This window comes from Chanos chanos, chromosome 2 (genome assembly GCF_902362185.1).
Source record: "Chanos chanos chromosome 2, fChaCha1.1, whole genome shotgun sequence".
Classification (NCBI taxonomy): domain Eukaryota; kingdom Metazoa; phylum Chordata; class Actinopteri; order Gonorynchiformes; family Chanidae; genus Chanos; species Chanos chanos.
In genome coordinates this window covers 48,224,119-48,237,418 of record NC_044496.1, presented here as the reverse complement: position 1 = coordinate 48,237,418, position 13,300 = coordinate 48,224,119, and positions in this window count along the sequence as shown.

Genomic DNA, 13,300 nt, shown 5'->3' with positions numbered 1-13,300 from the left:
TTTTTGAGTAAAAAAAAATACTCTTCTCTTTTCTCTGTACAGTTTGAAAAAGTCACTTTGCTCATAGAGACCAGCAGCTTCACACGCTCTCACACACACACAGATCGTTTTTTTGTTCTCAGAGGTGAAACGCCCTCGGGGCTCAAACATGTCCGTGTCACCCACTTGAAACCCAACAACTGAGGCACCTTCCATTTTTACATGAGCCACTTGAAGCCCTCACGTCTTAGGGCCGTAATGCCCTTGCCTGTGGGTGAACGGGGTCTAGGCTAAAGATGCTTATCCATGACTGTCCTTTTAATAGCTTTAAGATAATTTGCTGAAACAGACTAGCCAGGGTCAGTCAGTGACAGGTGTACCTAAGGGGTCTCACACATTGTTGAATTTTTCACTGTATCTTGGCTATTTGAGCTTCAATTTTTCCATGATAAAATGTGCGGAGTAACAATTGCTATTAATTAGAAATCTGCACTGATATCTCATACATATATAAATTAAATGGCATATGAGTTTTCTCACCTTTTAAAAATTACAAAATAAAATCTATGTTGCAGTGCAGATGATTAATAAAGTTTTTATTGATAACATACAATAATGACTTATTTGTTTCAGATGTCTTTCATGACATTTCTCATGTGAGTGACTGCATTTTAAATGTTTATTTTCCTGTGGTGTGTCACTGGCAAGACTCAGTTAATTATTTTAACAAAGACTTCAGTGACTTTATGAAGTAGACTATGAAGCTCTAACGTTCATCACCGTTGTATGTTGTAAAGACTTCAAATGGTCTCCATATGGATGCAATTCTTTCTTTCTTTTTTTTTCTCTGGGCACCTCAACGGAACTGATCTGAGTCACTCTCAATACATGCCCGGCACGTGCCGGATTGCAGTGCCATCTGACCCGTCACAGGAAGCTCTTGGGTGTTTACAGGAAGTTCATTCAATAAAGGAATTCTGGCTATGCTGCCTTTTGGCTGCCGGTGACGATATTTCGGATGCCCTTGAAGTTCATTCATGTTAAAACCATCCCGATATATGCTTTGAATAGTTGGAATGCATGTATACACACTTAAATCATCAGAATTATGCGTAAGCCACAAGAAAACAAAGATGACTCCATCTGCAGTCATATTTATGAGCGATACCAATCTATAGTAGGTAAAAATATCAACAGGTGGTCCCTCATACGGGGCTAAAATAAGGTTTTCTTATCTGACAAAATGTTTACCTCATTATTTTGCTGCAATCATGAATAACCAACTTCCTGTTTATTATCCGCTCCTTAATTGGACCTGCAGAATTTGTTTGGGACTTGCCTTGCTACCAAAAGTAAACAGGGACAAGTTTTTGTTGATATTGTTAGTACATTTGCCTGAATGACGGCGTTTGTCTTGTTGAGGTAAATACTACCTCAGCCCGCCCAGTGGAGCCATGGAACTAATTTTGAATTAAAATACAAACTATTGTGCCCAGGTGATAACTGAAAACAAGGTTACAACAGTTTGCATGTATTTGAACATAACAGAAACAATTTACATTAAGAGTGACTTAATTCTTTTGCCGTTTTCTCTGTTATAACAATGTTGAAATCATTGCAAATAAGGCCTTAGCTGTAATCTTGCTAGAAAGGAGCGAGCACAACTTCAGTGACAGTGTAGTGATGAGCATTCGTAAAAGCACTGAATATAATGTGTTTACACGAAAAGCTACACACAAGTATAGCGCATTTGACTTCAGTATGAAATGTGGCCGTGTGAAATGTGATTTTACTCTAAAGTAAATTCAGCTCTTGACTCTTATGGCAGAAGACTGCATGCTTTCCCATCTTTAACAATCTCTTTTTAACTAGCTATAACTGAGCTGTAATAAAAGTCCTTTTGGCATATATCTGTAGGAGTTTGGTTGGGCTTTTTATGATTCTCACTTTTTGACAGACATTTTGAAACGACTGTGTCCATCCTCCAGGCTCTCTTCCCCACATTACAAATGTCACACATCTGAGAGCCTCCAGATTAACTTATCTCTCCGTAATCACAACTCTGTCATAGCTATGGTAATTCATCTGTGAAATGCATGCCTTTCCCAATGCTTTCCAAGATAAGACAGCGATTTTCAGCCTGTTTTCTTGACTCTCTCCTCTCAGTATGCTTTCAGCAAGCACCTTAACAATTTTCCTTGTGTAAATGTTTATGCAGCTCGAAGAAACGTGCTGTCCTCTGGAAAAAAAAAGAAGAAGAAGAAGAGGAGGAAGAAGGAATAGGGAGAGAAAAGATGTCGTCTGAAGAAAGAGCCTGAAATCTCCAGATTAAAACTTGCCAGATTTTTTACTAAAGAACAAGAGTAATCACAATATATAATAGCTGTCCATCAAACATTGAAAATGAAAAACAAGAACACTGAATACTTGTAATGTAAATAACAGAGAAATTTGATTTTGCAAAAAAATTGAGACATGAAAAAATGTCAGTTAAAAATTCTGATATGATTCTAGAATACAGAGCAAATCTGGATTTGTTGCATTCTTAGTCTCATTATGACAGTCGTTCAAAGCAAAAAAAAAAAAAAAAAAAAAAAAAATATATATATATATATATATATATATATATATATATATATCACTGTTGACAATTGATTATTAACAGCAAAACATAAAAAATATATATAAATCCACTAACCAATTGATACTGATCATTAAATAAACTCCAAAAGAGGAATTTATACTCCCAGATCTTGTCTTTTTTTCCAGCACATTCTAGCACCTTCTAAGAGCTGTCCAGGCCAATTATCTCTCATGGCCATTTACTCCACTCTTGCGTGACTCTGCAGCAGCTGTCTCAGTAATCCAGGTTATCCGGCCCATCAGTGAGTGAGCACTGTCTAGGGCTAAGTCATGGGGGACGACAGTTTAGGGTCGCCGTCATCTGAACAGTAGAAAATTAACCCAAGGGCTTGGCAACTTTTATATTCTCCAGAAGTTGAACACAGTAAAAGGGCCACTGACAGGCAACTTGCACCTGTGCTTATTCTCTATGTGAAAAGTTACAATGTTTCAACTTTTGACCTTATTTTTTCCTTATATTTTTATTTTTAAAATAGAATCTGTGTAGAGGAGCTGTCTGTCAAATGGGCTCATGATCTGGAGAATTCTGTGAGGTTGACCCAGGGCTGTGCCTGTATCATGTTTTATTTTCATTTTCTTAAAGCATAGATTACATATATTTTAAAAAATGAATGTCAGAATAACCTGTACATTCCCACATATCCTTGTCATGTCGGGATATGCCATAGATTTCTTAAACCAACAAACACAAAATGGCTTTGAATTCTTTTGCTGCTAGTCTCTAATCAGCTTTACAATCTTCAGAGGAGGTTTCCAGGTGGCAGCTGATTCGAGCTCTGATCTTGACCTCATCAGCATTTGTACATATCAATGGAAATGTTGAGTGCTCTTGAGTGCCAGATCAAAGCTTCTGTATTCTGACTCTTCACCTCAGCTTTACTGTATGTATAGATGAATAGGAATGAACACATGCCAGCTTTTCCCATGGTCCCGTGCACCACTAAATGCCAATGTCCTTCCTCTCTCACTATACAGAGGTTCCCCCGACATGTTTTCTTTCTCTTTCACATCTCAGAAAAATGGATCTAAGTGAAGAGATATGCCCTTTATCAGGATCCGGAATTCCTTCATTGTAGCAGGAAGATCAAAAGAAGTCAAAACAAATTAAATAAAAAAAAAAGTAGCCGTAGCAGATAGTTTTCCATTTTTTCTCAACCCGGCTGAGGTTGTTGTACTTATCAGAATATCACATCAGTTCACGCAGTCCCTCACTGTTTGGAAATGGACGACTTAGTTTGTACAGATGCTGGTCCTAAGTGTTTGAGAGGAGGGAACTGGCATTGCTCTAGCTGAAGTTCTGCTTTACATTGTGAGAGAGGCTGATGAGACCTGACAGATGAGAGATAAGAGACAGAAGAGAAGGAGGAGGAGGTTCTGAAGACAGGCGTAGGGTATCGTTGAATGGGTCTTTGAAAGTGCACAGTCCCTGTGCCACCATCTGCTAATAGGAGAAGACGATCACTACCTCTGCACCTTCCTCAGTCAACGTTTCACTGAATTCCCCCTCTATTTACAGATTCCTGTCTCTGCCTGACTTCAGATCTGTAGATTATTTTAGTGTTGTGTTCTAAAGTGTGAGAGTCAAACTTAAAGAAAATGTCAACAAACTTTGCTACAGGCAGAGATTGCAATTTCAGGATTGAAAATTCTTAGAGTTGGACCAAATCACTGTGTGTGTGTGTGTGTGTGTGTGAGCGAGAGAGTGTTAATTATGAGGAACTATGTGTTACAGTGAACTGAAGCTGGGTGTCTCTAAATGATCTATTTCCTGTTCTCATTAAGCGGCTGCTGTTTTTAATTTTATCATTAACGTTAAGCTATATGCATGCCCGCCCACCCCCACCGCCGCCACCCCCGAATCCCACTCCTGAGCTTTACCTCGGGTGTCTGCCAACACCAGGGACTTTCACGGGAAAATTGCAGTAATTTTCTTTAGAAGGTCATTATTTGCTCGGATGCAATCAGGCCAAGGTGAACAAAAGCCGAGGCAGAAAAGTGTCAATAATGTGACAGATGTATTAAGTGTTGATGCGAGGACGGCCGTGTTAAAAGCAGAAGATTTTTGTTCACAATTGAAGCGACTGCACTCAATTCAGAAGTGCACTGAAGGATGCACGGAGAGTTTCACTCTCTTGACTGCCTTCAAAGTAGTGGACCGATTTTCTTCCTCTAAACTGAGTGCATGTCTTAAGAAATCAGGAGGATGAAACAGAGGTGTGAAAAAGGTGATGATTCCTCCTACTGGACTTCAGTGAATAGGAAATAAGAAACCCCTATAAAAGTGCTTGACTGAATAGCAGTGTTTTGAGGGCAGTTTTTCTTTGTGTCTTATCTCTGTGAAATTCCTCTTTGATGTGCAGACACCTTTTCCATTATACATTCCCTTTGCTCTTTCTGGGAAGAATAACAACAGTTCACACTTCACCATTTAATGATTCTTCTGTATGCTGTGTAATAAATATAATTTATATAGTGTCACGTACAAAGTCAAAGTCGTGACCCAAGTCCCACCATCCCTGCAGCTGTGTATTGTTATCAGCTGAAAAGAAAATGAGTAAGAAAAGGCGACTCCACTAATGACCCATGGACTTTAATGGCCAACTCAGTGCCCCAAATATCCAATCATAAATCCTTCCTTTTTGGTGAGGGCCACTCCTGCGCCCCACCTGTTGGGGGGAAAATGTAGGTTTGGATCATTTTTCAACATGAGATCAGGGACCTATTATGCACAGTTTCACTCCACACCCACAGAAACAAGATGAAAAACACCTGAAAAGAAAATCCCTTTTCCTGTCATTGAAAACCAATAGAGCATTTAGTTTAGTGGGAAGGACAAGGTCAGGTAAGTGACTATTCTTTCATTCCTTGATTCTATTCAGTCAATATTGTAAAGAAATATTGGGGTAATGGGCCAATCAATCTGAAGCACTTGCCCCCACACCCAATAACAAATGTATTTTTTCTTACATTATGCTCCAGTGGAAACAGGATTTTTGATATGTGTTGTTGTCAGCATTTACTTGTGAATGTGAGAGGGTGGACTCAGTGGAAGAAATGAATAGGCAAAAATGAAGGGCAAAAAGATGGGAAAAAAACCTATTGCAGCTAGCAAAGGATGTGTTGTCCTTTGTATTTTCACATGTTGGTAACATTTGATAAATTATCTTTTCAGGAGGAACCCTCTCCCCTAATGAGACTTACCTCTGTCTGTTATATAACAACGAACCTTTTTATAGGTCGACTTATAGCTTATTATGCTATGCCTTGTTAAAGACATGAAACATGAATTACAAATTTATTTAATGCATTTTTTTCAGGAAAATGACCTACCTATTTTCTGTCGTCTTTATATTGATCTATAAGATTTATTTTTTGGGTGATACATAAAAATAAAAGTCCAAAAGCTTTGCTGGGTATTTGCAAGTTTTCCAGTGACTCAGGTAATAGACAACAAAGAAATAACATGTCTACAATGTGGTGCATAAATGTTAGCAGATGAATCAGCAATTGACTTTGATTCAAGAGCTGTTGGCCACCTTTCTGTGCAGCAATAAGAAAGCATTCTTCTCTTTCAAAGGGCACTTCAGTCTCCCCACTGACCGCAATCAGTGACTTCCAGCGTGCAAGTCTTTCTCTACAGATGCTCTGCCACAGGCTAAAATGTCCGTTCAGCTCTTAAGTCATGACAGCTGCAATGATTGTTTACTTCAGTGTGAAATATTTCACAGCCCTCAAATCATATTACAACAATACACTTATAAAAATGTGGCAAACTATTGTGCTCCATCTTTCTTTATGGGTAAAATTGAAAAAGTTAAAAAAGAAAAAAAGTATTCAAGGTTCAGTTTTCCAACACTTTTTTGTGCTATAGAGGATTTTTTTTTTTTTGCTATCAACACATAACTCCCCATAATGACAAAGTGAAATCTCCAAAAACACATTTTTGGACATCTTTACAAAGTCTGTCATACAACTGTTTTCCTAGTGCAAGCAATGTTCTGTTTCTTTGTAAGCTTTTCAGGTTTACACATCAAGATTGAAACAAATCCTTCTTTTTGCTGTAGACAGGGAGTGAAAATTCAGTTTTAGAGATCTGAATATCAAATCATTTGAAGACTTCATTGCAGCATCAATCTTCACAGAGTATGGAATATGTTTTAATTTACTTGCTTCTTCCCTGAACTGGGATGACATTGCTAACTGCATTAGTAAGCAATGATGTAAGACAGGGCTTGGACGCCTCTGAGAAATGAGTGGTGGATCACATTGGGTGTGCTGCAGTGGAACTTGGTTAAGTTGAAGTGGTTGGTAGATCCATGCCAACAATGTGTTTTAGATTAGGGAGCATGATGTCCTCTGATGCCCCAGCCTCAGGTTACAAATATCAGGGGCAAGTCACATTCCACCCATGCCGAGACACCACACAGCGCTTAAGACTAAGAACTGTCCAGTTGAAAACACGTCATGAAACACAACCAAGTGTGTATGTGTGTGGTGAGTTCTCACGTACAACTGTCCTTTCCAAACTGCAGTCTACCCCTGAAGGTGGCCAACTGAAGATGACCACACCTGGTGACCAAGCAGAACTGTAGTTACAACGCCACTAACTTGCATGGAGATCCACGAGCTCGACTAACTTAACTCAAGACTAACTTATTTGAGCTCAAACAGCAGCTGATCAGCTGAGGGTTCAGCCAAAGCCGGTTAAAGATCTACAGTAGATGTTCAGTTGTTTAACTGATTTGTGAGTTAGTGTCGAGCTGGTCTGTTTGATCTAACCTAAGTTGTGTCATTATGAGTCGATTTACAAAAACATAATTATATAACGCTACATTAGTATGACCATCTTGTACTTATGTATTGGTATAGATGGGAAGGTCAATGTGATCAAATCATGTAAAAATACACAACTCACTTCAACTTAAATCAGTACTCACAGTGAAGTGACAACAGCAGAGTGATCTCCACACTGCACATTAATGGATTAAGAGAGAATTTGTACACTGTATTCTCTATCTTGTTCAGGTGTATGGTGTATAGTGAACAGTATTTCCTAGCAATCATTGTGCAGGTCAGTTTCCATAGTTTTCAGTGGTGAATACAACTGAATGCTTTTTCTGAATCAACAGTGACAAGAAAAGAAATGTTATGCATAATACTTTACTGTGCTTAAAATTTGAATAGTGTTCATGCAGGATTTGTTCTAGTCCCCTTTCAATACACTTGATCATACTTTTCGGATCCTGTGGAATCTTAGCTACATCAGATGTCATAGCAAATTTGCAGTGTAACTCTCAAAGAGCTGGGTTTCAAGTGACTGATACTTAGTGTATCTGTGGTAAAAATCTAAATTTGACTTTGCTGTGTTATTAAGGGACTCCTGATTTGGATCTGCAATCCACCAACCCTAACCAAAGCACAGGCAGAACTGACCCTTTATCGGCTGCCAGAGAGAGATGACGTTCACATGTACTTGCACAAACCAATGTCCATCCTCACCAGAGGAACAGCTGTAGGCTGTGGGAAACAGCATGGCATGCCAGTATAAATTCCACACTCTGATCATCACTTCTTCTACTGCCAAAATAGTTAGAGCCAACAAGCTGGTAGCATGTCAGCCTGGCTAGTATGCTGGGCAGTGTGTGACCGAGATTTAATGCACAGCCTCTCGGCTGTCACTGATTAATGCCACACTGAAACAGGCTTTTAAACGTGGGAGGCACTTTTACTGAGATAAGAATGGAATGGTTTTGCGTGAGTGATGTCACTGTATAGTGAGCCGGTAAAAATCTTCACGCCAGAGTGTGACTGGAGAAAAAAAAAAAGAACAGTTTTCTGAGTGAAGTTGGTTCAGAAGTAACTAAAACATTTTCCTCTTTAACGTCTTTAGGCTTTCCATTTTCTTGAAATGTTCTGAGGCACGGCATTTCTCTGTGAATTGAATGAAAACCTTGGGAGGTTTTTTTTTTCTGCCTCTGTTCTTTTCCACACCATTCAAATACCATTTTCACACTTGATCTCCTGCTGCAGTTGCAGGGTACCACAGTGGTTTGCTGGAGTGGATTGTTTGTTGTACATGAAAGAAATGAGCCCGGGCATTTTCAGCAGATGTTGATTTATCTTTGGCACGAGACATATGAAATAGCCACATAAACACTTTCCAGCACAGACTCCCAGAGGCTCTCCTCTGGCAAATACACTGATATATTTGGAAGAGAACTGATTGCACTTATTAAAATCTTGGATAAGGGTAGTTTTTCCAGTTTTCACTAGTATTGGAGCAATGAGTTTAATTAGCCTTTAAAAATGGACATTGATTTTGTGGTGTCCATACAATATGCTATTCTTCTTCTTCTTTTTTTAAAGAATATGTAAACTAAAAGTAAAGGATATGGTATATGACATCAGTGTTATCTGTGTGAATACATGGGGAAGACGGTAGTATATTAGCAGTCTGCCATTAACACATTCCGGTGAGCAGCAGTGGTAAATTTTTCCTTGCCCTGTGGAAACGAAGGTGAAATTCCCACATTAGCAAAACAGCAAAGTACTGATAAGATGAACACGCACACTTTATACATTCTCTGCTGGCTCCCATTTTCTTGTTTTTCATGTAGACACCTCATAATTTGTGTGAGGGTGTTGAGTCTAGCGTGTAAGGAGAATATGGTTTTACTCTGCTTACTCCCCTCTCTCAGAACTGAGCGTGTGGTGGAAAGATGGTGTGTACAGAAGGGAAGATGCAGGAGGCCTTGAGGAGCACCATCAACAACATTACTCATGAGAAACAGTCATGGTTCAATCTGCTGAGTCCTGCAATTACCTCCTATGACGTATGTTCAATAAAGAGATACTGTATGTCGTCCTTGCACATGTGTTTATGAACCTTTATGGTTTACTGAGCTCTTTTTAAAGTGGGAGATCATGATACTCTGTAATACGATGAATACTCGACAGTAGAAGAAGAGCAGACGAGAGTGTGTTTTGTATATGGTGTGAGATAGGTAGTTTTTGTGTGTGTGTGTGTGTGTGTGTGTGTGTGTGTGTGTGTGTGTGTGTGTGAAAGAGCATAGAGAGGGGATTGTGAGAGAGATTCAGACAAAGATTCAGATTTGTACATATTAATGCATTGCACCCTGAATTCTACCACCTGGTAGAATCAATGAGTAAGGGATATACCTTACCTGAAGGCTGAACTGAAGCATACCGGAAGAAGTAATGTTCTTTTAAGTTACATCAAATAAAAAGTGATGATGGTTTATCCATTTATATTTGAGACAATACTCCCAGCTCAACTTGGTTTTTCACAAATTCTTTATAAAGCAGACAGAGAGAATATTGCTCCCCTCTGAACAACTGTTCTTTGTTGCTATGGTTCCTCACAAAGTTGGGCTCTGTCATCGACAGGTTTATGAGAGGGCAAAATGAATCCATTTTCTTCATATGCTTGTCAGAGTCCCGTGACTGGCTGATATAGAAATAAGACAACTAAGAAAAAAGCTTGGATCTGACAGACATGAATCAACATATTTCATTGTTTCTGTCAATTTTGCTAATTTTGACTGAAATTATAAAGAGAGGAGCATAAGCTATTTCAAGCAACTCTAATGCAAGCAAAACATCAAGGAATGAAAATTGTCACTCTGAACTTGCTCTAAAACATATTTCATTTCTATAAATAAACACCAATTAGAACACTATCACCGACATGCCGAGCGGCTCATTGTTGGTCTTTAAGGTGGAAATTGCATCATGTTTCATAACAGACTATAATCGGTTACGTCAGAATGTGGTAGAGTGCGGATGGGGTGCTGATGGCATTCGGATGCTGCCTGTTCCTATTTCTCTCTTTATCCATTGCCTTTTACTGTGACAGTGCTATCAGGAGGAAAGCAAAGGGCTGCTGAGTCACGGCCAGAGCCCAGGCTCTCAGTGTGATAACTGTGAGACGAGCCCTCACTTTTCCTGTTTTAATGAGGAAGAGCAGCCCCTTAACAGCCAATCATGTCATCAGTTTCCTTCCCCATGCTGATTACAGAGAGAGAACTGCGTCACTCTCTCCGAGCACACGCTCTGAAGATGTGATGGGGTTTTTTTTTTTTTTCGTTTGTTTTTTTTTTTTTTTCCACACGAGAAGGGTCTGAATTGGTTTAGTTGGACAGTTTTGGCATTTTCAAGATGACTTAGTGTGTAATGAATTCAAATTTATAATTATCTGACAGCTATGATGATGGAATATAATCCTTGCGTTTAATGAGTGGTCCAAATTAGCTTTAATCAACCCATCCATATCCAGTTCTGCTTCATTATATGGATGTTTTTGAAAGACTGTGCTCACTAGAGTGAGATTTTCCCATTTTTGGAATGGGCATTAAACACGTTCCAACGGTCAGTCATCCATCACTGTGTTACAACATACTTACCAGACTGTCAAACTCCCAACATGCATTTGGGAGAGCAGGTGTGAGACTGTCAAGGTTTTTAGCCCTCAGATTTAGGAAACGATCACAACTCACTCTGAACCACAACGCCGGTCTGGTTGTCATAAGCATGTACTTCATAACTAGGGTTAAAGGTCACTCTATATACCCCAGATCCGGACCTGGTCTTCTGGGGTATGTTTTGGTTTCATGATACTGTAGATATCTGAGTTTAACTTTCCAAGGTTTGAGTACCCTCAAGGGACAGAGCAGCATATATATCTAGAAAGCTTTGAGAAAGAAACCCCAGGTTTTTTTGCCTTAAATGCACATGAATGCACACATGCTAAGTTTTTTGAACGGAGACAGTTAAACTATCGTGGACCTCTATATGCCTAGTGCTGCACTAACTGAAAATCCTTCTGTGCAATTAACACTTTTTAAGCTTTCATAAGGGTGCCCAGTGGGCTCCAAGGTAAGCACATAATCCTCAAAAGGGAAGGAGAATCACTGATTAATGCCTTTTATGACGGGGAGTAGAGCTTAGTGTGTAGCCCAGACTATGTTGAAGATGTCAGGCAAGTATGCCAACAGCTCCAAGTACAGTTGGAGTACATACAGGACGTGAGGCCGCACAGGGAATGGTTTTGGAATATCGCACTCTAAAAATGTATGTGGATGTTTCACCTTGTTGTTGTCCTCTTATTGTTTTATACTTGACTTCAGCTGACTTGGTAAAAACCTTAATAGTGCGACAACACTACGCTTACAGTGTATCAATATTTTCATAACCTCAGGGGGAAAGGAGGTGTTTTTCAGATGCTATTTTGAGAGACTTATCAACAAGTGTTGTTCTGTCTCCTATAGTGGAAAAAGCCTGATGATGACTATACTTTAGTGTGAGCAGATTATTGAGTTTCTCCCTGGAAGCTTCCCTTGTGCATTACTGCCAGCTCTGATGCAGGCAGTCACTGTGGAGACTTCAATTACCCACAAGTCCCAGACGGCTGATTTCTAACTGTGGTCGACAAATTAGAAATGAGAGAAAAAGAAAGTGAGAGAGATTGACTGTGGTTGAGAGAGGGGGAGAGAAAGAGAAAAAAAGAAGGGAGAGAGAGAGAGAGAGAGAGAGAGAGAGGGAAGCAGCAAGAGGGTGTGAGGAAAATCATTTCAAGAAGCCTCGTCTTAAGTTTGGTTACAGCACTAAAGACAGGAAACTGAAGCAGACAAAACCCAAGAAGAGTTGAACAAGTGCAACACTTTGGTGGGACAAGGCCTGAGACAAGCCTTTGTTCGCTAGTTGGCCATGAGCCAAGAGCCTGCTTCATAGGATTCAGCGCAATAATCCACTCTCTGCCTGATTTACGGCTGGCATTAAAGACTTGACCAAACTTCCTGAACTGAAACTATTGGTTCTTCTCAGAGAGGACAGAAAATAAGTGCAGTGAAATGCCCAAACGTGTCACGTATGTGGGAGGCTTAGATCTAGAAATTTCTTTAACGTTACTTTGAGGATTTAATACTTAAAATGGGAGGTTTATAGTAGCAGTAGACTTCTATGGCATTTCTGTTCTTTGTGCTGACCAAACTGGCCATCAGCCAACCAGATAGAGCTTGTTAAAATACTATTTGCTTCTTTTAAACACCCCATACGGACATTTAGACATGAGCTCAACATTCAATTGAAAATGCGATGAGAAAATGAAAAACGGAGTGGCTGTTTCTGACCTTGTCATGGTTATGACCATGGAATAACTCAAAGACTTCAAGCTGGGCTCATCTTTATGTCTGTTAAACCTTCATATTTTCCTCTGTCATCAAACACTTTTCAAAGACTCTCCAGCACTTTCTGCATGTATCAATCCTCTTCCCCACTGTTATGATATGATATCAAGTTTCCTGAGGACAGAATAGTGCTCTCTAGAGGCAGAAGAGAAGGGAGACGCTATATCTGACATAGTGGAGAGATTACAGTACTGTATTTTCCTCAAAGTAATGGCCCTTTAACAGAAAGAAGGACAAGTAGGCAGAGGAAGAAACCTTGTCGTGCATGTGTTCTCTCAGGAAAAGGCTAGAGAGACAATGAAGGACAGCTGTTTGGATCATCACAGCCTTACTTTGAAATGGAGGACCAAGTTCAAGTGGAGGGTCTCCTGTGGAAATAGAGGCTGCAGATGGTAGTGTATTTTTTATTTATTTTTTTTTTGTAAATGAGGCATTCACTTATCCACTCGGTTCGATTTTGCTTTTAATTTGGA